Source organism: Eucalyptus grandis, chromosome 10 (genome assembly GCF_016545825.1).
Source record: "Eucalyptus grandis isolate ANBG69807.140 chromosome 10, ASM1654582v1, whole genome shotgun sequence".
NCBI classification, from domain to species: Eukaryota; Viridiplantae; Streptophyta; class Magnoliopsida; order Myrtales; family Myrtaceae; genus Eucalyptus; species Eucalyptus grandis.
This window is the reverse complement of record NC_052621.1, coordinates 38,144,873-38,171,802: the sequence shown is the minus strand read 5'-3', so window position 1 is coordinate 38,171,802 and position 26,930 is coordinate 38,144,873. Positions and strand designations below refer to the sequence as shown.

The window sequence follows — 26,930 nt, the reverse complement described above, 5'->3', positions numbered from 1 at the left end:
CATCCAAATCGATACCATCGCGCGCAGGTTATTATGACGGAATATTAAACGAAACTAAACGGAAGCATGAATGACCAAACGCGAATCGCCCGGCGACAGTAAATGTCTTCATCAGGTCTCCCCCAAAACGGACTGAAAGCGAAGAAGAATCAACAAGGTGGCATGTCGGGTGGCGGCGACAGCAAGTGGGTGCTCGGGGGAACTCCTTTTACTCACGATGAACGCCGTGTCCATGCCCCCACGTCAGGTGCCGCTCTATGTGGCAGTGCATGAACCACACTCCTGCCCATTTTTGTCACAATCAGTACCAGTAATTTTCTATCTACGCAATAGATATCTGTATAAATGGCTTTGTATGACATTAATTTAAGCGTAGGTTAAAAGACACAAGCACAGAAAAGGATATAGGGCCAAGATAATACCACTAGATATTAACACAAATAAAGCGTCTATGTCAAACATTAGTTCAAACTCACCAGGATTGTCCGCCCTAAATCTGATCGCAACCCACCCGTTCTTCGGCACCGCAATGGTGTTCTGCAAAGGTGGATCCACTAGATTATAATTCAAGGGATCCTTCTTGATGTCGAAGTTCCCAAGTCCCCAACCAATGACATAAAAGCTATATCCATGCAGATGCATCGGGTGATCGATTCCAACCTCCAATTTCGTCCCTTGGAAAACAAGCTCCACGGTTGAGTTATACTTCAGTACCTTCACCTCTGTCCCGTGTTACAAAATCGCACGTTGATTCTAGAAAAATAACGCTTGCAAACAATTCACCAAGCAGAATATAATAATAAAATAACAGAATTAGAAGAACACACCAGAAAATTTATTAACGAAATTCACCCAAACCTAGGCTATATCTCTGCACAAAGACACTCTGTGAATCCACTAGACTTCGAAAAAAGTTGGAATACAATGATGATCTTCTCTAAAAATCAGGGCACAAAGAGATTGAGAACTCTCATAAAGGAAAAAAAAAAAACTCACTATTTTCTTCTCTCTTTTTGTTGCCTCTCTATTTTCTTTTTCAGCGTCTTTTTGGGTAATGTCTTGCCATCGCTAATATAAAGGTATCACTTTTAACCTAAAAGCAAATCTGATAGAAAAGACAAAAATGCCCCTAAAAGTATTTGGCTTCATCTATAACAATCTCCCACTTGAAGACAAATATACCCAAGCACCAAGCAACTTTGTATCCTTTTCTTCAAAAACTAGTGGTTGAAAAACTTGTGCCTCTGCGATACTCCTCATCAATCAACATAGAGTAATATCAATGGTAGTAGTACAGAAAATATGCTTCTCTCTATCTATTACCTTGGTCAACATGTCAGCTAGATTCTTCGAGCCATCAATTTTCTGTAACTTTAACTCATTATCTTTCAATGCTGACCTGATAAAGTGATAACACTTCTTGATATGTCTAGTCCTTAAGTGATAAGCAACATTCTTTGCTAAGTGCACTGCACTTTGACTATCACTCCACAGTGTACTGATTAGTTGTTTTCGATGTAGCTCCTCCATATAATCTTGTAACCACATGATTTCCTCAGAGGCTTTTGTGATCGCCACGTATTCTGCCTTTGTCGTCGATAAAGCCACTACTTTTTGTAGTTGAGATCCCCAACTTATTGTTGTATCTGTAACTGTAAAAACTTATCTAGTGGTACTTTTACCACTATCTCGATCACCCAAATGATCTGCATCTACATAACCCTACAACTCTAGAGATGTACCACCATAACAAAGTGAGTAATTAGAAGTACCTACTAGATATCTTAATATCCATTTCACTACTGTCACGCCTCGATCCTCCGAGCGCGTGCCCATCCCTTAGCGGTCAATTAAACAACGGCGTCTCAGGACACATCGCCGAACCATTCATTTTAATGCACGTGCAAAAGCGAATTACATATCCCCTGACAATAATAAACGTGAGATAGAAAAACAGGACAACAAATTTCAAATCAACACATTATTAAAAACCACAATCTGGTTTACAAACGGAGGCCAACTCTAAGGTCTAAGTACAGGAAGTCTATCTTCAAAAAGGACTTCTGAGCCACCCACGCTCCTGACCCTTCTACCTCAAGCTCTCGGGTTCTTCACCCTAGGGACCTGAAAATGTTATCCCACAACGGGGTGAGACGACGTCTCGGCAAGTTCACCCCCTAAGCTTCAACTAGGAATGACATACGCCCCAATGGCTACCTAAGAAAAAGCACAGATTAGAGGACTTACCTTTGCCTCAAGTCCTTCCTACAAGTCAGTACAATTCATACAATCATTCAATCATTTCAATTCAATCAAATCAAATTGAATTATCGATCAATCAATCCAATCGACTCCATACCATCAAGACCATCTCTCGGTCAATCTATTCAACCATCAATCAGTTGACTCATTCGACTCCATACCATCGATACCATCCATAAACTCTATCAATTCAAACACTGCCCACCTAAGCTGAATTGGATGGTCTAGCTCACCGAAGCTGATAGATATATTCATATATCATTGCTCACCAAAGCTGATGTTTAAATTGCTCATCGAAGCTGCTATATCAATTATTGCTCACCGAAGATGCTAGATAATCTTTGCTCACCGAAGTTGATATCTATAGTGCTCACCGAAGCTGCTAAAGTATTATTACTCACCAAAGCTGCTATAGATCTATATTAGTGTTAATGCTCCCCAAAGTTGAACAATGCTCACCTAAGCTGAACGACGATAAATTACTCCTGGCCAAGGATCTTGTGCTTTACACATCAATTCCTCAATTAAATATCCAATTTGGCCTAATTTCATCATGTAAAAATGTACCCGATAAAAATAATTATGCGTCGGTACACGGTCAGCCTAAACCAAAAAGATAATATCTTTATTTTAGAAAATCTCACTATTTATACAGTGTCTAAAAACATTTTTGGCGATATAAACCGACGCTCCGGTAATTTCAAATTAATTACTGAAATTAAACAATTTTGGGATAAATTCTCAAAATTACAATTCACACTCAATTTGTACAAAATTGCAGTCAATTAAATAAATCAATCACAACATTGCAATCAGCATAAAATTCCGGTCACCGATTATCCCGATCTAATTTCCAAAAAATAATAATCAAATAAATAATTACGGAAATTAATTGTTAAATACCAATAATGCACACTTAGGCCCGTAAAGCCTAATTAAATACCGATTCGTGTTCGGAAAATTCCCGAACCTCACTAAATAAATACTACTGCCTATTTACTTGCTAATTGCACTAATCTAACCACCTAACATGCATCAAGGATTAACTAAATCACTAATCCATTCTAACTAACCACCTAATCCTAGCTTAACTTAAACTAATCAACCCTTAAACATCATTAGCTCCCTAAGCGATGATTAGTGAGTAAAACTAACTGGATTCACACGAAAATCGGTCCATCGCGACGGCGACACGACAGTGACCGATAAACTCCGAAGCGGCGACACTAACAGGGGCCCGAACTAGGCCGAAATCGACCACGCAAAGCCCACGATCGAGCTGAGTTTCTGCTCATGGCTGGCCACAAGTTGGCTTAGTAGCTTGACTCGATTGAGATGCGGCTACAGCAGAACTACGAACACGACGTCGAGGGAAAGTGGCGCTCGGTTGCTTCGGTGGACTCGCTAAAGAAGCCGTGGACATGTGGAGACGGGGCAGCTGAATCGGTGGCGTCGCTGCCCAACAAGAAGGCAAGATGGGCTAATGAACTGCAAGTCGACGTCGGGGGAAAAATTTGCTAGATTGTTGACCGAGAGTGGTGGCATTGGCAACGTGTGGCAACAGTGAAGACCTGAGCTGCTCAGTGGGTTGCACGAGAAATGGAAACCGAAGCAAGGGGACTTCAGTGCAAAGGGCGTCCACAAAGAAGAAGAGGGGAGGGGGAAACGTGTCACGCCCGAACCTCGAGCGCCAACATCCCACTATTGTCATTCAAATGCGACATTCCCAGGTAGTGTCGCCGACCCCATTCATTTATTATTGTGCAAGCGGAACGTATTATAAAACCCCTGACAATAAAATACAGGATAGAAAAGCAGGAAACAATTTCACAACCAATCACTTACATAAACCAACGGAGTTACAAACGAAAGCCTACAGCCAAAAGTCTACAAAAGACCGACTCTTAAAAATGAACTGTCCTATGACCTACAAGTCGGACACGCTCTCCAATCCTTATGACTTCACCTCTGCAACTCCTCAAGGCCAACCAAAGCTATCTGGCCGCTCCGTCCACCGGGGACCTAAAATTTTAATCCCACAACCGGGATGAGAAGATGTCTCAGCAAGTTCAACCCCCTAAACCCCTATTAGAAAGAAAATACACCCCAAGTGGCCTAGCCACATCACACAGAAGACTTACCTCGCCTCAGCCTTCATCTACAGGTTAGCACAATTTATATAATTCAACCATGTACAATTATGTTAACCAAACAACCATGGCACAATCACGTCATCAGAACAATTCAACCACTTGGATCGTCTCAGCGATCAATCGACTTGGCCGATTACATGTCATTCTAGCAAATCAATCATTGCTCTCAATTACGGCCCTATAGGAAGGTTTAACAATCAGTAGCAATCACGGCCCCACTCGGCACGACCTTTAATTAGGTGGTCCATCACAGCCTCACTGGGCACGACCTCTAATAGGTGGTCAATCACGGCCTCACTGGGCACGACCTCTCATAGGTGGTCCATCATGGCCTCACTGGGCACGACCTCTCATAGGTGGTCCATCACGGCCTCACTGGGCACGACCTCTCATAGGTGGTTCATCACGGCCCTATTAGGCACGACCTCTCATAGGTGGTCCATCACAGCCTCACTGGGCACGACCTCTAATAGGTGGTCCATCACAGCCTCACTCGGCACGACCTCTAATAGGTGGTTAATCACGGCTAATCGCCCATCAATTTCCACACTTAGAATTTTATAAAGAATTCCTATTTATCACAATCAACACCCAATTTGCCACATCCATTCATCAAATTCAAATTCTAAATGCACAGCAACAATTAGCACGAAATTATGAGAATTTAGGGTCCCAAAATAATTTTCGAAATTTATTAAATAATTAAATTTATTCCGAAAATTAATTAAATAATAATATCCATATTTTTCACAATCCACACTCAATTTATAATATCCAATTATCAATTTCAAAATCTGAATACACAACGGCGATCGGCATGAAATTCGAGCAACCGGGGTCAAAAATAATTTTTCTGTTTTTTTTTTCTAAATGATAATATTTTAATAATTTCGGATTATAATATAATATTATAATTTCCAGAATTTCGAAGCAATTAAATAACTCAAAATTAAAATCCTATTATCTCCCATCAAGGTTTATTATTAAATAAACTCTCTTAGCCTTTAATTAAGCATACTTTAAATTAAACAAACATCTCAATCTAATTCACAATTAAATAAATTAAACTAACAACCTAAGCTTAATTAACTTAAGCTAAGCACACCTAAAGCATAATTAACCCTCTAAGCGAGGTTTAGTGAGCTAAACTCACCGGATTAGCGAGCCGAGCGGACCAAAACGACGAGGGCGACGCGAGGATCAACTTTCCTCAAGGCGGGCCGAGCATCCGGGCTCAGGAAGGCGGCCAAAATGGGCCAAACATGGGCTGCCATACCCATTTTTCTAGCCACTGATTTGGGGCCGAGAAGGGCGGATCCGGCGTCGGAACAGCCGAGGAGGACTGCTAGTGGCTCGGACGGGCGAGGCAGCGGCCAGGCGAGGCCTCACGGTGGCCGGAGGGAGCTCCGGCAGCTCCTGCGCGAGCTAAACAGCAGCTTGGGACGACGAGCTGGGCGAGAAGACCGCCAAGACGTGCGGCCAGCAGCGGCGTGCGAGGACGGCAATTCAACGGCGAGACGACACGGGCGAGGACGGCGACTCCGGCGAGCGACGGCTCCTGGCGGCGTCGGCTGCTGCTTTTGCTCGGCATCCTACCAGATCTGAGAGCTCGAGCAATGGACGGAGGGGGAGAAAGAAGGCGGAGCAGCACACACACGGGCAAGCGGAGCAGTGAAGGGAGGACAAACGGTAGCGGCGAAGCCTCTGGCGGACGAGCGTGCGAGCCGGCGAAGGGGCTACTTCGGTTTCTTCTCTGCATTTTCTGGTCTTCGCACCATGAAGATGGAGGAGAAAGGCAACGGGAGAGAGGGAGAAGAGAGAGAGGAGAGAGAAGGAGGGGGCCCTTTTTATTTTCTTTTTCTCTTTCTTTAATCCCACACAATGGCCCACCATGACATCATCAAGTGATGTCATACCCCACTATCTCCAAACTTCCCACAACCTTTTCCAATGGTTGCAATTTCATCTTCCGCCGGGCTCCAATTCTTGTACACTAATTTCTCCAATTCCATTCAATTCTCTTCCAATTGAGTCCAATTGAAGTTCATAAAATTAATCCAATGTCACCACACTTCAATTCACATCTTCACTTGTCCATAGAATCAACTTAAGTCCCAAAAGCGTGACCAAAGACAGGCCTACTAATTTCTCGAGCCAAATTAGCCATTTTCTGATTATTTTGCTGAAAAACTCGGCTTACATGAAAAATCTTCTGAAAATTAGTCAATGTTCCTAAAACGATTCGCGACACACCCAAACTTCCAATTTCTGAATTTGATCTCAATTCCACGGTTAATTTCACTTTGGCACGATACTAGCGCGACCCAACCTACCAGGTAGCCTATAGGAATTTTCATGCATTTGACCCGTGGTTGATCATCTCAAGCCACAATGTACATCTTTGAAACATTGGCGACTTTCGGTTGTCGGGGTAATCTCAAGGTTTCAAATACGAACACAGGGTACCCAATCGATAGAAAAGTCGGTTCAGTGCCGATCGACATGAATTGTGCGATCTGGTGGAATCACCCACACCTGATCACATACCTCTGTCGAGTCAACCTTTCTCCGATCTCTAATCGATTTTAATTGTGTCGTAATGACCCTTGCAGACTAGCTCGGTCGAAAGGTCGCTTCCTGGTCAAATTCTCGAGTTTGATGCATTAGAAATTCTTAACAACTTCACCCGATAGACTAGTTTCCACATGAGTGGCCAACTCAAGGAAAAAAACTATATGTGTGCCAACGAAATGCCCGTCTCAATTTATTGAAAATAAAATCGGAAAATTGGGATGTCACAAAACGCGTGAGAAAAAAAAATAAAAGAGAAAGGGAAGAGATAGAAATGTGTCGGCAGAGAGACGGGGAAAGGATAAGAGAGAAAGGGTCAATGGTCAAAGAGGGAAAAAGGAAAATGAAGATTAGTGCAGGGGCTATTAGCTAAGGGAAGACGCGCGAGAAGGAAAGGAGAATGGCGTGGGCATGAGAGGTCCGGTGGAGGGGAGGGAAAAGATAATTAAAACACCATTATTTTTTGCTCAACTTCACACAACAATATCAATTGGTCATCCAAGGCCAATTTTCACACCAAGTTGTCCCAATTGAAGTCCAAATAAGGATCAAAACGCGACAGTCCCTCAAGCCTACGAGTTTCCCTCAATTCCAAATTCTAATTACTCTTTCCCCGGAATCCGATTTCGTAACAAATCTCTCCAATTGATGTCCAATTTTGTTGAAGAAACATCCCAAATAATTTCTTTTCACCAAGTAGCTCACATTGAAGGCCAAAATCTCTTCAAATTGGCCAATCCGAATTTCCACTCGTTTTTCAAATCGTCCAATTCGATTTTCCGTAAAAATCACGAACTCGCCGAAAATTCCTCGAAAGATGAGTCGACATTCCTAAAATTAATCGTGACATGAAAGAACTTTCAATTTCTGAAATTGGGTTCAAATTCGCAGTTAATTTCAATCTGGCACGATTTTAGCGTAACATAACCCATCGAGTAGCTCTTAGGAATTTTTGGTACAATTGACCCGTGGTCGATTTTTTTCGTGCCACAACACACCTCTTCGACACATTGGCGACTCTCGGTTGTCGTGAAAATCTCAAGGTTTCAAATACGGACACAGGGCGCCAAAACGACAGAAAAATCAGTCTAGTGCCAATCGACGAGAATTTTGCAAATTAGTGGAATCACCCACGTTTAGCCACACATCTCAGTCGAACCAACCTATCTCTGATATCCAATAGGTTTTTGACGTGCCGTAATAACCCTTGCAGACCAACACAGTCGAGCAGTCGATTCCTAGTCAAATTCTCAAGCCTATTGCGTTAAAATCCCGTAATGGCTTCACTTGATAGGCCAGTTATCTCGTGAGTGGCCATCTCAGAGAAAAACACTAGTCGCATCGATGAAAGCCCCGATTCATTCAATTGAAAACAGAACTGAATTTTCAAGATGTCACAACTCTTTCCCTCTTATAAAAATTTCGTCCTTGAAATTTAAACATTTACCAACTTGAACGAAAGGTGAGGGTATCGTCGTCTCATCAAGTCTTCACTTTCCCCGGTTGCTTCTTCAATCCCATTATGTTGCCAAACCACTTTGACCAAGGGGACCATCTTGGTATACAAAATCTATTCTTTCCGAACCATAATCTTAACCGAGCTTTCCATGTGCGACACTCTGTCGTCCACGTCTAATTCTTCAAGACTCAGCACATGGGTCGAGTCAGGCTCATACGTCCTCAACATCGACACGTGAAAGGCATTATGCACTCACGCCAACCTCGGCGGCAATGCAAGACCATACGCTAGGATCCTGATTCCTTCCAAAATCTCAAAAGGACCTACGTACCTCGATCTCAGCTTTCCTTGCTTGCCAAAGTGCGAAGTACTCATCATTGGTGACACCTTCAGAAAGATGCAATCACCAACTTGAAATTCCGGCCTTCAACGCTTAACAAGACAACTTTCCTGGCGACCCTAAGCGGTCCTTAATCTGTCTCTGATCACGGCAACTACAATCACTAACTGCTTAACTGACTTTGGGCTGTGATCTTTCATCATCTAACTTCCTTCCCACAAACTGAAGTTCTGTACACTCTGGTATGCAATGCCTCAAAAGGAACCATCTGACTATTCTGCTGAAACTAGGAACCTCGGGTTTAGATCTGATATAAATTTGTCACTAGCACTCCATGCAAACAAACTATTTGGTGCACATACACTTCTGCATATCTATTCAAATCGAGGTCCTTTCGTACTGTGATGAAGTGAGTCAACTTCATCCACCTATCGACCACTATCCAAAATGGAATCATTACCCATCTGATTTCTTAATAAGCCCGTCACAAGGTCCATCGTGATGTGCACTCATTTCCACTCTGGGGTCTCGAGAGGTTACAAGAGTCCTCTCGGCTCACAAAGTTGTGCCTTCACTCGCTAACACGTCGGACACTTAGTGACATGATTGGTGATATCCATCATCATACCAAACCACCAATAGTGTTGACACAAATTCCGAAACACCTTTATACTGCCAGGATGAATGCTACAACTACTACAATGAGTTTCTAACAAGATCTCTTTCCTGAGTGTTACATCGTCAAGTACACATAATCATCCTCGGAGCTTCAATGTTCCGCCTTTAGAAATCTGAAAGTCAGCCTTTCTCTTATCGGTGTTTTTTGCAGGATCTTCTGAATCTCTGGGTCTATCCACTGAAGTTCCTTGATTCTAATTTAAGCATCTGGTTCAATTCTGAGGGTGGCTATAAGATTTGGAAGGTAGTCTACCTCAAATTTGAAAACCGAATCTCGAACTTTCTCAAGTAAGGTCCATTCTTTAACTAGTATATACACAACTAAAAACTCCTAACTCAGCGCCTCTGTGACTTAATTCGTCTTTCCAGGGTAATATGAGTTATTACAATCACAGTTCTTCCGAAGTTCTAATTCACAACGCTGTCTTATATTCAACTCCTTCTAAGAGAATAAATACTTGAGACTTTAATGGTCAATGAAGATCTGGAATCTTTCCCCACACAAATAATGTGTGACATCCTGAATTTTCAGATTTCGTTTTCGATTATATAAATCGGACCTTTCATCGACACGCTGATAGTGCTATTCTCTAAGCTAGACTATCTAGGAAGCAATTAAGGAATCTAAATGCAATGGATTCGAGAATTCGACCAGAAATCAACTGCTCGACCATGCTAATCTGTAAGGGTCATTACGGCACTATAAGAAATCGATCAGAGACCGGAGATAGGTCGATTTGACTGAGATATGTGATCAGAGTATGGGTGATTCCACCTGATTGCAAAATACTCGTTGATCGGCACTAGACCGATTTTTCTATCGTTTTGGTACTCGTGCCCGTATTTGAAACATTGAGATTTTCATGACAACTGAGAGTCGTCAATGTGTCGGAGATGTATATTGCGACCCGAGATAAATCAATCATGGGTCAATTGCACCAAAAATTCCTAAAAGTCACCCGATAAACTAAGTCACACTAAAATCGCATAGGATTGAAATTAACCGCGAAATTGAACCCAATTTCAGAAATTGAAAGTTCTATTGTGTCACGATCTATTTTAGGACCGACGTCTCATCCTTCGAAGATTTTTCAGAATTTCCGAAATTTTTACGGAAAATCGCTTCGGACGTTGCGGAAAAATAGTGGGAATTCGGATGGCCAAAATAAAGGAAATTTGGATTTCCAAACCAAGCCTTTGAGTGCTGGGGACTTGCAAAAATTGTACAGGATTTTTCTTCATCGAAATTGGACCTCAATATGGAAATTTAGTGAAGACATTGAAGCTAAATTAGTGAAATTCGGAATTTTGGAAGGGATTACAAGTATGGCTTCAATTTGGATTAAATGGTGGATTTAATCAGCTAGAAAGTATTGGGGGGACAAGAAGGATAATCATGTGGAATAAGGGAGACGAAGCATTGATTAAATTGGGAGACTATCTTGGACTTTTCCTCCCCTTTCATTCGGCTTCTTCATCACGCTTGCTGCCTCCTCCATCCTCTTCGAGCGGACGCTTCCACGAAGCCAGCTACTCTTGCTTTTCTTTCATTGTTCCTTCGGCCGACAGTTTCTCATTTCTGCCCCCATCTCTCGATCGCCAGCGGACTGCTTCCTCTGCCGTGCGTCTTCCCCCACGACCGAAGCCCACCGAGTTCTCACTCCACTGCTTCTGCCAGCCATCTTCGTTTGTCTCCTTGGTCAACAGCCCACTCCACCGAAGCTTTCGTTTGACCGCATACCCTCACGCCAGCAAAGCCCAAAGATTTCTCACCAAAGCTGCTCTTCGTCCGCGCGTCTCCAACGGCTGCAAGCTGCACGAAGCCACGCCAGCCCACGTCTTGGTCAACTCGGCGATCCCTCAGCGGTTTGTTGACCCAGCAACTCCCTTCGTGCGCCACTTGCCTCCACCAGCTGACTCCTTGCCGCGCCACCTTCGTCCACGACATCATCCCATCGAAGCTGCTTCGCTTCTTCCTTCTGCCAGCTCCGTTCCAGCACTCATTTCCTCAAGTACACGAAGCCAGCAAACTTCACGGCCCAGCGAGCTCCAGTCCGTTTGAAGTCCACGGGCCCAACATCTCCATGAATTTCGGGCCCAGCAAAGTCCATGAACAGCCCATAAATTGAGTCTTCAGCCCAATCCAAAAAAGCCCATCAAGTGAACCGAGCTGTGAGCTCTTCAGCCCGTGGGTCCAGCCCAACTAATCTCAGCTTTGGCTCGCCAAAGTTGGGCTAGACCCGCAAACCCGAGTTTTGGCCGCCGTCGCGGTGTTCCATTCTTCGCATTAAACAAGTGAGTTTAACTCACTAATCCTTGCTTAGTGGGTTAATGATGCTTAGGACTAATTAGATTAAGTTAAGTATGGTTAGGTGGTTAGTTAGATTAGATTAGTGAAATTTAATTACTCACCAATGCATGTTAAGTGGATAGTTAGTGCAACTAGCCAGTAAATAGACTCTAGTATTTATTTAACAAGTCTCGAAAATTTTCCAGGCCCATTCCGGCATATAAGTAGGCATTATGGGCCTAAGTATGCATGTATTGTATTTATTTAATATTTTCCGTAATTAATTAATTATTTATTTATTTATTTATTTATTTATTTATTTTAGGATTGCTGAAAATAGTGGGAGGTTCAAAAGTGAAAACCTTGTATTTTAGCTAAGACCGGCCATGTACCCACACACATGTATCTTTATCAAGAATGATAAAAATGGTAAAATTGATTGTGTCTTTGGAACAAAAATACTATAACGGCTCGATAATTCGTATGTCATCTGGAGAATGGATGTTATACTATTACAGCTCAATGACTCTCATGTCATCTTGAAAAGGAATTGCTTGTATATCGGCTCGATGACTCTATATGTCATCTTGGAGGTAGGATGATATGACCCAAGGGTGTGCTATAACGACTCGATGACTCTATATGTCGTCTTGGAAATAGAACATTATGCATAGGTATGTTATAACGGCTCGATAACTATATATGTCATCTCGGAGATAGAACGTTATGCATACCCACTCGATGACTCTATATGTCATCTGGAGAATGAATAGTATGTTATAGTGGCTCAGTGACTTAGTGTGTCATCTCGAAGAATGATATTATAATATATTGGCTCGGTAACTTGGTAGTATCTTGGAGAATGGATCGTATTGAATGGAATAACCGAGGAACGGTCTGATTGACATGTAATCAACTAAGTCGATTGATTGATGTTTTAATCTGTGGTGATTGGTTGGGTGCTTATTAGAACTGTGTTGAATTGCAGGTGGAATCTGAAACCAAGGTAAGTCCTCTAACTCATGTTGTGCACAAGCTGCCCTTAGGGCGTATTGGCTTCTTAATTGAGTATTAGGAGATAGAACTCACTAAAACATTATCTCACTGGTTATTGTATAACCATTTTCAAGTCCATAAATGGTGTTGGTGAAGGACCAGGAGCCGGAGTTCGTGAGGTGAAGCCCGAAGAATTGGTGACCATGTCCGACTAGCTAGTCGTAGAACAATTTTCTTTTGTTAGGAGCCGATTCCTTTTGTAAACCTTGTGTATACACCTGTGTGTTTATAAAAATGTATTTTGTGAAAAAATTGGTCCTCCTTTTCTATCCCCTTGTTTTATTGTCTGGGATTTTATATCTGCTTCCGCATGCGCATTTAAAATAAAAGGGTTAGCAATGCGTCCTGGGGCGTCGCTATTAATTGACTAGGTAAGGGATGGGTGCGTGCTCGAGGATCGAGGCGTGACATAATGTCTCTAAATCTTCAGAGAAAAAATTATTGATGCGAGTTCCAAGTCATGTGTCAGGTAGTTCAGCTCATGAGGTCTCAACTGACGGGAGGTGTATGCAACAATCCTACCATGTTGCATCAGTGCACAACCCAACCTCTGAATGACACATCATTGTAGATCTCATGTCCTCCAGGACCAGATGGTATAGTCAGCACCGGGGTGGTAGTCAACTTCTACTTAAGCTCTTGGAAACCACGCTCGCACTTGTCTCTCCACACAATTTTCTCCTCCTTCAATTGTCGAGTTAACAGCTATGCCAACATTGAAAATCTTCCTACAAACCCTCTATAGTAACCTGTCCAACCCAAAAATTTTCTGATCTTTGACATTGATGTCGATCTTGGTCCACTGATAACTGCTTCTATCTTGAACGGGTCCACAAAGATTCCTTCACCTAAAATCAAATGACCTAGAAACGCTACCCTAGTCCACCAAAACTCGTACTTGTTATACTTAGCGTACAATCCATGCATTCTCAGAATCTGAAGTACTATTCTCATATGACCCTTGTGCTCCTCAGCACTTCCTCGAATATACCAAAATATCATTGATAGACGATCACAAACTGACCTAGATATTCTTTGAATACTCAGTTTGTCAAATCCATGACAGCAGCTGGAGCGTTTGTCAAACCAATGGCATTACAATACTCTCATAAAGACCGTCTCGATTACTAAACACCGAATTCGATATGTCCTTATTTCTGATCCTCAACTAATGATGCCCCATTCCCAAGCCGACCTTTGAAAATATCAACACTCTTTGTAATTGACCACATAATTCGCCGATTTTCAGCAATGAACACTTGTTCTTGATCGTCACTTGATCGGGTTGACGATAGTCAATGTATGGGTGTAATGAACCATCTTTCTTTTTCACAAACGAAACCGGTGCTCTCCAAGGTGATGCACTGGTGCGTATAAATTCCTTATCCAATAAATCTTGCATCTGCACCATCAGTTCTTTCGATTTAAACAACAACATACAGTAGGGAGCCTTAAAGAGTGGCTCTATCCCGAGTGTTAATTCAATTGCAAATTCTATCTCTTTCTCTGATGACGGACCTGATAATTCTTTTGGGAACATCTTAGAAAATTTATGCACCACGGCGACGTTCTCCACATTCGGTTCCTCAACTGTCGCATCCATTATAGTTGCCAAATAAATATTGGCAACCTACCTCCAAAACCCAGTCGTCTTCAGTGACGAAATAATAGGGATCGAAGGTCCTTTTCGACTCTCAACAATGCAAAAATTTCATATGCAACTGTTCAAACTGCATTATATCACTATCACAATTCATTACAACAAAGCTCCTCGAGCCAAACCTTTTTATATAACATTAAAGTTACACATAAGCAACTCAGTCTAGTACAACTCTAGTCAGACATGCTTCTTTCTAATACTTTATTACAACCACGGAAGTTCTACAACCTTCACTCAAAATCTTGCTGCGCTACTCTGATAAAAACACCTCAAAGACATTATTCCCCTGATCGATGCATGGTCAGTCCATTCATGCTCCTCTCGTCCTCCTAGTGGCGCCCTATTTGCAGTAGCAATGCTCATGTTCTCATGGACCTACGCGGGCAATTCCTCGCCTGATGGTAGTGCTGGCCACATTCAAAGCACGCTCCCGATACACTTGGACACTGGGCTGACCCATGCTTTCTTCCACAACCTTGGCACACATTCGATGAGTCCTCCGACTCCTGTCGAGTGACAGCCTACACCCTTCCATGCACTAGAGGCCTAATCCAAGTACCCCATTGAACATCTTGCAGTGCATTCCCTCTATTCTGATCAATCAGCGGTGGCGGCGACAGCTGCTGCGATTCCACCTACCTACACAAACAGTTTCTAGCCAAGTGACCCTGCTAACCACACTTAAAACAAGCACCTGTCCTAGAATGACACGAGGTTGGTCCACACCGTCTTCCACAGAAGTGACACATGACATCCTGGTTCGACGCTGACTTCCCAATTGTATTCCTTCGATTAGGATGAATAGGGTGATTTCCTTTAATCATTGGCTTCTTTCCAAACCGATTTCCATTTCTGTCTGAATTGATCTGTGACCTAAATGTGGCGGCTTGCTCCCTGATCACAACTCTAGATTGGGCCTCAACAGGTGCGGCAACAACAACAGTTACGGCACTGGCAGCGGTAGTTACAGTGGCAACAACAGCGACTCGGTCCTGAGCTTGCTGACCCAACAAGTTCCCAAGGTTCAATAGCACCTGAACAATCCCATCGAACCTAGGATCGCTTGGTGATGGTACACTAGTACCGTCCTACGACAGTACTCTCTCACTTGTGCTGGCCTAAGCCGGCGTTCTACCTCGACCACAACCTCCTTGGGCACCGACCCTCGTTGGCATCCTACCCCGAGCAACAGGTCTAACAATACGCCTCCTAGGAGTCCTTTGCTCCTAATCACTCATTCTACAGGATCTTTATAGAAACCTATTTTCTAATTCCAATACCATATTAGAATTTGAGTGACCCACATCAAACAAGTTACCAATCAACAATCAATCACATGCACCAGTACGATTAAAAGTGGCTTTTCCTACTAACTATCTCATGACTCATCACACCTTATCACTCCAAACACAACCCTACTCTAATACCACTAAACGAGGATGTCACGCCCCGATCCTCCGAGCGCATGCCCATCCCACAGCGGTAGATTACATAATGACGTCCTAGGACGTACCGCCGACCCATTCATTTTAATGCACATGCGAAAGTGAATTACTAATCCCCTAACAATAACAAAGGTGGGATAGAAAAGCAGGATAACAAATTTCAAATCAACACATTATTAAAACCCACAATCTGGTTTACAAACAGAGGCCAACTCTAGGGTCTAAGTATAGGAAGTCTATCTTCAAAAAGGACTTCCGAGCCATCTACGCTCCTGACCCTTCCGCCTCAAGCTCCTGGGTTCTTCACCCTAGGGACCTGAAAATGTTATCCCACAACGGGGTGAGACGACGTCTCAATAAGTTCACCCCCTAAGCTCCGACTACAAAGGAAATACGCCTCAAGAGCTACCTAAACACAAGCACGGGTCAGAGGACTTACCTTTGCCTCAGTTCTTTCCTATAAGTTAGTACAATTCATACAATCATTCAATCATTTCAATTCAATCAAATCAAATTGAGTTATCGATCAATCGATCCGATCGACTCCATACCATCAAGACCATCTCTCAGTCAATCCATTCAACCATCAATTAGTCAACTCATTCGACTCCATACCATCGGTGCCATCCATAAACTCTATCAATTCGAACATTGCCCACCCAAGCTGAATTAGATGGTCTAGCTCACCAAAGCTGATAGATATATTCATATATCATTGCTCACCAAAGCTGATGTCTAAATTGCTCACCGAAGCTGCTAGATAATCTTTGCTCACCGAAGCTGATATCTATAATGCTCACCGAAGCTGCTAAAGGATTATTGCTCATCGAAGCTGCTATAAATCTATATTGGTGTTAATGCTCCTCGAAGCTAATCAATGCTCACCTAAGCTAAACAACGATAAATTACTCCTGGGCAAGGATCTTGTACTTTGCACATCAATTCCTCAATTAAATATCCAACTTGGCCTAATTTCATCGTGTAAAAATGCACCCGATAAAAATATCGTGCGTGGGTACACGGTTGGCTTTGAGCCAAAAATATAATATCTTTATTTTATAAAATCCCAATATTTATACAATGTATGAAAACATTTTGGCATTGTAAACCGACGCTCCGGTAATTTCTAATTAATTACTGAAATTAAACAATTTTGAGATAAATTCCCAAAATTACAATTCACACTCAATTTGTACAAAATAGTAGTCAATTAAATAAATCAATCACACCATTGCAATCAGCATAAAATTCCGGTCACCGATTATCCGGGTCTAATTTTTGAAAAATAATAATTAATTAAATAATTACAGAAATTAATTATTAAATACCAATAATGCACACTTAGGCCCATAAAGCCTAATTAAATACCAATTCGTGTTTGGAAAATTCCCGAACCTCACTAAATAAAGACTACCGCCTATTTACTAGCTAATTGCACTAATCTAACCACCTAACATGCATCAAGGATTAACTAAATCACTAATCCATTCTAACTAACCACCTAATCCTAGCTTAACTTAAACTAATCAACCATTAAACATCATTAGCTCCCTAAGCAATGATTAGTGAGTAAAACTAACTGGATTCACGCGAAAACCGGTCCATCCCGACAGCGACACGACAACAACCGATAAACTCTGAAGCGGTGACACCAACAGGAGCCCGAACTAGGCCGAAATCGACCACGCAAAGCCCACGATCGAGCTAAGTTTCTGCTCACGGTTGGCCACGAGTTGGCTTAGCGGCTTGACTCGGTTGAGATGCGGCTATGGCAGAACTACGAACACGACGTCGAGGGAAAGTGGTGCTCGGTTGCTTCAGTGGACTCACTAAAGAAGCCGTGGACATGTGGAGATGGGGCAGCTGAATCGATGGCGTCGCTGCCCAACAAGAAGGCAAGATGGGCTAACGAGCTGCAAGTCGGCGTCGGGGGAAGAATTTGCTAGATTGTTGACCGAGAGTGGTGGCGTTTGCAACATGTGGCAACAGTGAAGACCTGAGCTGCTCAGTGGGTTGCACGAGAAATGGAAACCGAAGCAAGGGGACTTCAGTGCAGGGGGCGTCCACGAAGAAGAAGAGGGGAGGGGGAAAACGCGTGAGAAAAAAATAAAAGAGAAAGGGAAGAGATAGAAATGTGTCGGCAAAGGGAGGGGAAAGGATAAGAGAGAGAGGGTCAATGGTCAAAGAGGGAAAAAGGAAAATGAAGATTAGTGCAGGGGCTATTGGCTAAGGGAAGACGCGCGAGAAGGAGAGGAGAATGGGGTGGGCGTGAGAGGTCCGGTGGAGGGGAGGGAAAAGATAATTGAAACACCATTATTTTTGGCTCAACTTCACACAACAATATCAATTGGTCATCCAATGCCAATTTTCACACCAACTTGTCCCAATTGAAGTCCAAATAAGGATCAAAATGCGACAGTCCTCGAGCCTACAAGTTTCCCTCAATTCCGAATTCTAATTACTCTTTCCCCGGAATCCGATTTCGTAACAAATCTCTCCGATTGATGTCCAATTTTGTTGAAGAAAAAGCCCACGCGATTTCTTTTCACCAAGTAGCTCACATTGAAGGCCAAAATCCCTTCAAATTGGCCAATCCGAATTTCCGTTCGTTTTCCGAATCGTCCAATTCGATTTTCCGTAAAAATCACGAACTCACTGAAAATTCCTTGAAAGATGAGACGACGTTCCTAAAATTAATCGTGACATGACAGAACTTTCAATTTCTGAAATCGGGTTCAAATTCGCGGTTAATTTCAATATGGCGTCATTTTAACGTGACCTAACCTACCAAGCAGCTTTTAAAAAATTTGGTGCAATTGACCTATGGTCGATTTTCTTCGAGCCACAACATACCTCTTCAACACATTGGCGATTCTCGGTGGTCATGAAGATCTCAAGGTTTTAAATATGAACACAAGGCGCCAAAACAACAGAAAAATCAATCTAGTGCCGATCGATGAAAATTTTGCAAATTAGTGTAATCACCCACTTTTAGCCACACATCTTAGTTGAACCGACCTATCTCCGATCTCTGATAGGTTTTCAACTGTGCCATAATGACCCTTGCAGACCAGCACGGTCAAGCAACCGATTCTTGGTCGAATTCTTAAGCCTATTGCGTTAAAATCCCTTAACAGCTTCACCTGATAGGCTAGTTATCTCATGAATAGCCATCTCAGAGAAAAACACTATAGTCGCATCGATGAAAGGTCTTATTCATTTAATTGAAAACATAACCGAATTTTCAAGATGTCACAACTACATTCCAATGCTCTTTGCCCGGGTTCTGCATATATCAACTCACAACTCCCACTGCATGTGCAATGTCTGGTCTCGTGCTCACCATGGCATACATCAAACTCCTCACTGTTGATTCATATGGAACTACTGTCATCTCATCTTTTAAAGCCTAAATGCTCAGACACATATCCTTGGAAAGTTTGAAGTGACTCGCTAAAGGAGTTGCAACCGATTTTGCCTTGTCCATGTCAAATCTCTTTAACACCTTGTTCACATAATCTTCCTACAATAGCCATAATTTCTTATTTTTCCTGTCCCTGATGATTTTCATGCCTAAAATATTCTTAGCCTCTCCCAAGTCTTTCATAGCAAACTGTGATGATAACATCTTCTTCACTTCTATGATTCTCTTCATATTGGAACTAGCCATAAGCATGTCGTCCACATATAAAGAGAGATACACAATGTCACCATCATCATACTTCCAAAAATAAACGCAGTGATCAGACTCACAGTGTGCAAATCCTTTTTCTTTCATGAAACCATCAAATTTTAGGTACCATTGCCGCAGAGCTTGTTTCAAGTCATATAAGCTTTTCTTCAAGCGACATACCATGTGCTCCTTACCTTTGACTTCAAAACCCTTAAGTTGTGCCATGTATAGTTCTTCATCTAAGTCACTATATAAAAACGTTGTTTTTACGTCTACCTGCTCAAGATAAAGATCCTTCATTGCAACTATACTCAACAGAACTCTAATTGATGTCATTTTCACTATAGATGAAAATATCTCAAAATAGTCAATCCCTTCTTTTTGAGAAAAGCCCTTGACTACAAGTCTCTTTGTATCTAATACTACCATCTGCTTCATTCTTAATCATGTACACCCATTTGTTTAATAAAGCTTTTTTACCTGTAGGCAACTTGGTCAACTCCCAAGTTTTGTTCTAAAGTAACGAGCTTGTCTCATCTTTCATAGCACACTCCCACTGCAAGTGAGACGTGTATACCTTTGCCCCATCGTAAGTCTTCAGTTCTCTTGAATCTTTATATAAGACATGGCTTAGAACAACATTAGTTGATTGATCAAAAATTACCTTTGGCGTTCTCACACATGTAGACCTCCTCAATACAAGTACTTCAGGGTTGTTAGTTTGCTCCGAATCACTGTGTTCGTCTTGAACTACCTCCTCACTGATAATAAGCTCATCTTGAACCTCTCTTTCTAGTGCACTTTGATCTACTAGAAACATCTTCACAAGCATTATGTCTAATTCAACATAATCTGGTTCTACTACCTTCTCATGCTTTGTCTGACGATCCTTGTACATCTTTTCTTCATGGAATACCACATTCCGACTGCGGATGACTTTGTTATTCTCATAATCCCAAAGCCTATAGCCATACTTGTCGCCACCGTATCCGATAAAGATGCACTTCTAGGACTTAGCATCAAGATTTTTCCTATCCTCCCTGTCAATCAAAACATATGTAATACAACCAAACACATTTATATGTGAATAATTAATCTTTTTACCTGACCACTGTTCTTGTAGTATTTCTCCATCTAACGCACTAGATGGACTTCTGTTAATAAGATAATAGCCACATCAACTGTGGCAACCCATAAGTGTAGTGGGAGACCCGAGTGTAGCCTCATGCTTCTCGCACATTTTAGAATAGTCATGCTCATCATTTCAGCTACACCGTTCTCTTGAGGAGTTCTAGAAACAGTCTTTAACCCATGTATGCCTTCTTAACTCAAATATTCTGCAAATTCCTTACTCGTGCATTCACCACCATTTTCAGACTTCAAAGGTTTAATCTGATAACCTGTCTCTTTTTCTACCATAGTCTTCCACATTTTGAACATCCTGAATCCTTCTGACTTTTCTCTAAGAGTATAGACCCAAGTCTTCCTTGTCGCATCATCAATGAAGGTGACAAAATATCTCTTACCACCATAAGAGAGTTTCTGAACAAGTCCCCATACATTAGTATGAACCAACTCTAACTTCTGGCTTTTATTTTGTAGCACATTCAATTGAAAACTAACAACATTTTGTTTTCCATAAATGCAACTCTCACAAAAATCTAACTCAACTTTTTGCAAACCTAGAAATAATTTCTTCAAGTGTAACTGCTTTACACATTTTTCACCAAGATATCCCAAACGATAATGCCAAAGAGTAGACAAATTACCTTTAGCCATTGTAGTTGCAACCATATCACTGATATTGTCTCTTTGGAAAAGGTAAAGTGTACTCGTACGCTTTCCTTTTGCTACTACTCTTACCCCTAAGGTTATCTTCTACTCTCCACATCCAAAGGTTGTTACAAAACCTTCTTGGTCAAGTTTACTAGTTGAAATCAGATTTTTCTTTAATTCTGGAATATGTCTAGTTTAACGCAAAACTAGACGTCCTCCACCTGGGATGTTCAAAGTCATAGTTCCTTTCCCAACAATGGGACACATGTAGCCGTTTCCCACAACCACTTGTCCGAAATCTCCATTGGCATAATCATCAAATATATCTCTTTGCGAGGTGTAATGAAAAGAAGCAACGGAATTAATAAATCATTTATCTGTCATCAAATAAAACCCTGCAGACAAACACAAGTTATCTAGCAAAGATTCTTCACTAACCACATTAGCTTCTTGATTCTCATTTTGTTGCTTCTTTTTGTAGGCTTCACACCGAAACCTCCGATGTCCGGTTTGGTGACAAAACCAACACTCATCTTTTGCAACCTATCTCTTACCCCTTGATTGTGATCTGTCACGCCCGCTGAATCTTTCTCTACTTTTACTTCTTCCACGGTTCTCCACTGCGAGTGTCGTTGAAGATGTAGATGCAAAAAAAAATTCACCTGAGACTTTCATTCGCATCTCTTCATCCATGATACTACTCATAGCATAATCAAGAGTTAAATCATTCTTCATGGTGCTCGAAATTCCCTATACTGCGGTATTATGGCTTTCTAAAGAGAACATAAAAATAATAAAGCTTGAAGTTTCTTATCTAAATTTATGCCTGCGGATTCCAATTGACCAGTGACCTGCGTAAAACTATTAATATGCTTTGCCACAAAACCTCTATCAAATGACTTCATATTAACCAGTTTCTTCAGCAAAAATACCTAATTTGATGTGGACGGCTTCTCATAAATATCCGTTAGAATATCCATGGCTTCTTTTGCAGTTTTTGCTTTCACGATGTGGTACCCTTTCTTTTTCATCAACACTAGACGAATTGCACCTAATGCCTTTCAATCAAGAATTTTCTATCCGGCTTTTGCTACCGGATCCACTTCGCCATCTCGGGTTTCCAACCGTCAAGTGGTGCATAGAGATCTTTTGATAAAGATAATCCTCGATTTGTAGTTTCCACCATCCGAAATCCTGCCCATCAAACTTATCGATTCTGATTTTATCTTCTGCCATATTGTTTGCCTTCAATCAAACATCACTAAAACCATCGATGTTCTCGATTAGCCAATGCGGACTACGATACTAGTTGTTACAAAATCGCATGGCTTCTTTTGCAGTTTTTGCTTTCACGATGTGGTACCCTTTCTTTTTCATCAACACTAGACGAATTGCACCTAATGCCTTTCAATCAAGAATTTTCTATCCGGCTTTTGCTACCGGATCCACTTCTGCCATCTCAGGTTTCCAACCGTCAAGTGGTGCATAGAGATCTTTTGATAAAGATAATCCTCGATTTGTAGTTTCCACCATCCGAAATCCTGCCCATCAAACTTATCGATTCTGATTTTATCTTCTGCCATATTGTTTGCCTTCAATCAAACATCACTAAAAACCATCGATGTTCTCGATTAGCCAATGCAGACTCTGATACTAGTTGTTACAAAATCGCATGGCTTCTTTTGCAGTTTTTGCTTTCACGATGTGGTACCCTTTCTTTTTCATCAACACTAGACGAATTGCACCTAATGCCTTTCAATCAAGAATTTTCTATCCGGCTTTTGCTACCGGATCCACTTCTGCCATCTCGGTTTCCAACCGTCAAGTGGTGCATAGAGATCTTTTTGATAAAGATAATCCTCGATTTGTAGTTTCCACCATCCGAAATCCTGCCCATCAAACTTATCGATTCTGATTTTATCTTCGCCATATTGTTTGCCTTCAATCAAACATCACTAAAAACCATCGATGTTCTCGATTAGCCAATGCGACTCGATACTAGTTGTTACAAAATCGCATGGCTTCTTTTGCAGTTTTTGCTTTCACGATGTGGTACCCTTTCTTTTCATCAACACTAGACGAATTGCACCTAATGCCTTTCAATCAAGAATTTTCTATCCGGCTTTTGCTACCGGATCCACTTCGCCATCTCAGGTTTCCAACCGTCAAGTGGTGCATAGAGATCTTTTTGATAAAGATAATCCTCGATTTGTAGTTTCCACCATCCGAAATCCTGCCCATCAAACTTATCGATTCTGATTTTATCTTCTCGCCATATTGTTTGCCTTCAATCAAACATCACTAAAACCATCGATGTTCTTGATTAGCCAATGCGACTCCGATACCAGTTGTTACAAAATCGCGTGTCAATTCCAGAAAAATAACGCCGCAAACAATTCACCAAACAAAATATAATAATAAAATAACAGAATCAGAAAAACACGCCAAAAAATTTGTTAACGAAGTTCACTCAAACCTGGGCTACGTCTCCGCGCAGAGGCACTCTGCGAATCCACTAGACTTCAAAAAAATTTGGAATACAATTATGATCTTTCTCAAGATTAGGGCACAAAGAGATTGAGAACCCTCATAAAGAAAAAAAAAAACTCACTTTTTTCTTCTCTCTTTTTCTTGCCTCTCTATTTTCTTTTTCAGCGTCTTTTTGGCTAGCATCTTGCCATCGCTAATATAAAGGTATCACTTTTAACCTAAAAACAAATCTGATAGAAAAGACAAAAAAAAATCCCTAAAAATATTTGGCTTCATCTATAACATTCTGCACTTCAGCGTGTCCAGGTCTAGCAGCAAGTCATCAGCCGTGAAATTGAAGATGTATGGTAGGAAGCTGGGGAGCTGGGTTCCGACACGCCATTGATGCCGTAATAATAAGCTTGGAGGATGTCGATCGAGGGGTTCGTGAAACTTATGTTGTTCATGCTTGCAGCAAGACGGGTCCCATTGGGGCCCGCGCAGGAATTGTTTGGACACAGGAATGAGTTAACGGAGATCGTGAAGATGAAATGATTGGTTATATTCTTGGGGACGTCGATGGGGTGCTTGTCGCTCGCTAAGCTTCGGAGGCTGCCGATGAAATTGACCGACGCGGAAGTGTCGTTGTAATAAGGAAGTTGCGGCAAAGGAGTTGGCGAGGTTGGAGCATACTTTCCAGAGTATTACACCACGGCTGTGGTGGTTGTGTTATCGCAAGCAACACCAAGAGCGCTAGAGTAAACCCTAGCAGCCATATAATAGTGGTCAGCGTTTTGGTTGGCTTTGAGGCGGACGTCGATGGTTTGACCGGGAGATATTGTGACGATATCTCTCGTTAAGGGCTTAGTGTTGCTCGCGTCCGTCGCGACGACGGTGAGGCTGTGGTTGGCAATGGAGAAGAAAAGGTCTTGCATGGCCGCGTTGATTATTCGCAGCAAATACGTCTTGCCTTGCTCAACCCTTAATTTGAAAGTGTCTGAAACAAAATTACACTGTAAATAATTACAAACATTCGGAAGAAAAACTGTAGAGAAGATACCATACTTAATGTCTAAGCCAAAAATAGTTTAAGCAAAAGTCCCACCGTTTGAATATTCCATTTGGGGAACAATCCATATGAGCATGGTAAACCAACATTTCTTATTTTGATGGTTGGTTGAATTTATAGCATAATTATTACAACTTATTGTTCAACAGCCTTGGGTGGGAGATGGGTCTGCATCAGGAATGAGACAGGCATTTTTCATATTAAAGAACAGAAAATGATAATAAGAGGATGGCAACAGCTCTTGCTAACCCTAAAACTGACAATTAGAAATTACACGGTGCATATAATTTCATTTTAGGACGACCCTATGGTTCGTCCAGCTTTTAAAATGTTATATGGCTTTCGAAAGCAAGTAGATGTGGGGTCACATCCTTACATGTTGGTATACGCATGCATTAAAGACTATGGGAATCTCTTGCAAAGCAAGTAAGCATCTTGACATTTATATGTGAATATAAAAACTATAGGTGTAGGAGATGTAGTTTAATTTTACCATTAATTTCTATCACACTAGGCAACATTATTGCCTTTACTTGATGATTTTTCAAAAACCATGTAAGAAGTGGAAGAACAATGAAATAAAATTAGGCCAAGAAGTAGAAGAAGAGTTTAGACATGGCGTCTCTAACCTTGCTTTGAGCATGGGTAAAGATCTCCAGGTTGTCCATTGATAGTATAGGCATCAGAAACATTTAGATCTCCCCTGGTTCTGAGCATTTCATGATAGACCTCCATTATCAATTTCTTCCACCATTCTCCTGAACATATATCGTTATGTTTGAAATTTTGAATGATCAAAGATCAATTATGTTTGATTGCGCTATACTTTTTATGAAAATGTAATAGCCAACAAGCACATATTAATTACTCAACCAAATTTGTGAATTACCTAATATAATAGGTACTTCAGCATCAGGTTTCGGAAAAGGATAGTTTGAATCTTTTTTGGGATAAATAACAATGGCTCCATGCACAGTGGCTCTTGACCAATCACTGTGAGCATGACACCATAAGGTCCCTTCTTCTGTGGAGAATATCACCTTCTGACTAAATTTAGCTCCTGGTTGTATTGGACATTGGGTTATATACTATGGTCCATCGGACCACGGATATCTTGGTTGTTTCACGCCATGACTACAGTAAGATTGTCCACATTCAATTAGGACAAATTTTCAAGCAACCATGGAATGACATTGAGAAATTGTTCTCAAGAACCATATCTATATTAACAAAATAACGAAAAGTTGTTGAAGAAAGCTAGTAATGAACATAGAAATCTACTAAAATAGGACATGCTCTCCATATGTTTTGAAATGGGGTGGGCTATGCCTGATGACCTTTGAGTGCCTATATTCTCAAAATTTATGGATCGTCTATGGCAATAAGGAAGACGCATAAATTACTTTCACATATAGAAGGTCAATTCTATCTAACGACCGGGGCTAATATACTTAGATGCTAATGACAGAATCATCTTCAAGACAATGCTTCATAATGTGAAAGCTGAGAAACACTATTCATACCAGTGAATGGTAATGTTGTATTTAGCCTTGTTATAGACATCAACAGTGATGGTATCGCCTTTGTGCACGTACAGAGTCGGCCCAGGAAATTGCCCGTTCACCGTCAGGATGTTCTTCGTGCTACATAATCTCTTGCATGGCATTTCCTGGACCTGTAGTATCTTACGCACTTGAGCAATGCAGTCCAACCAATGTTTGCATGCATATGACAATGTGGAAATGTCAGTATAGCACTCAGTTGAACTTACGACGAAAGTATAACGAGCCAAAGCTTTACATTGGAGAATGCCGATGAGGAAGAGTAGAAACCCTAAGCATTGAGCTTTTGAAGCCCTCATGGGGATTAACATGGAAATGAGACGGTGGGTGTGGCTCGATTATTTGGAGATTAAGCCGCGAGTGGGAGGTATTTATAAGGCTTGAGAAAGGCTGGACTGACCGGGAAGGTAGAAGTTGGCGGCGTGGATGAAATTGCCAGCATTGAACAGGTCATTATAGCTTTGGAC

At 41.6% G+C, this 26,930-nt stretch overlaps 1 pseudogene; it reads right to left on the bottom strand.

Annotated features, from left to right (window-relative positions):
* Positions 1-149: 149 nt before the first annotated feature.
* On the bottom strand, positions 150-26,762 carry LOC104424213 (annotated as a pseudogene).
* Positions 26,763-26,930: the final 168 nt, after the last annotated feature.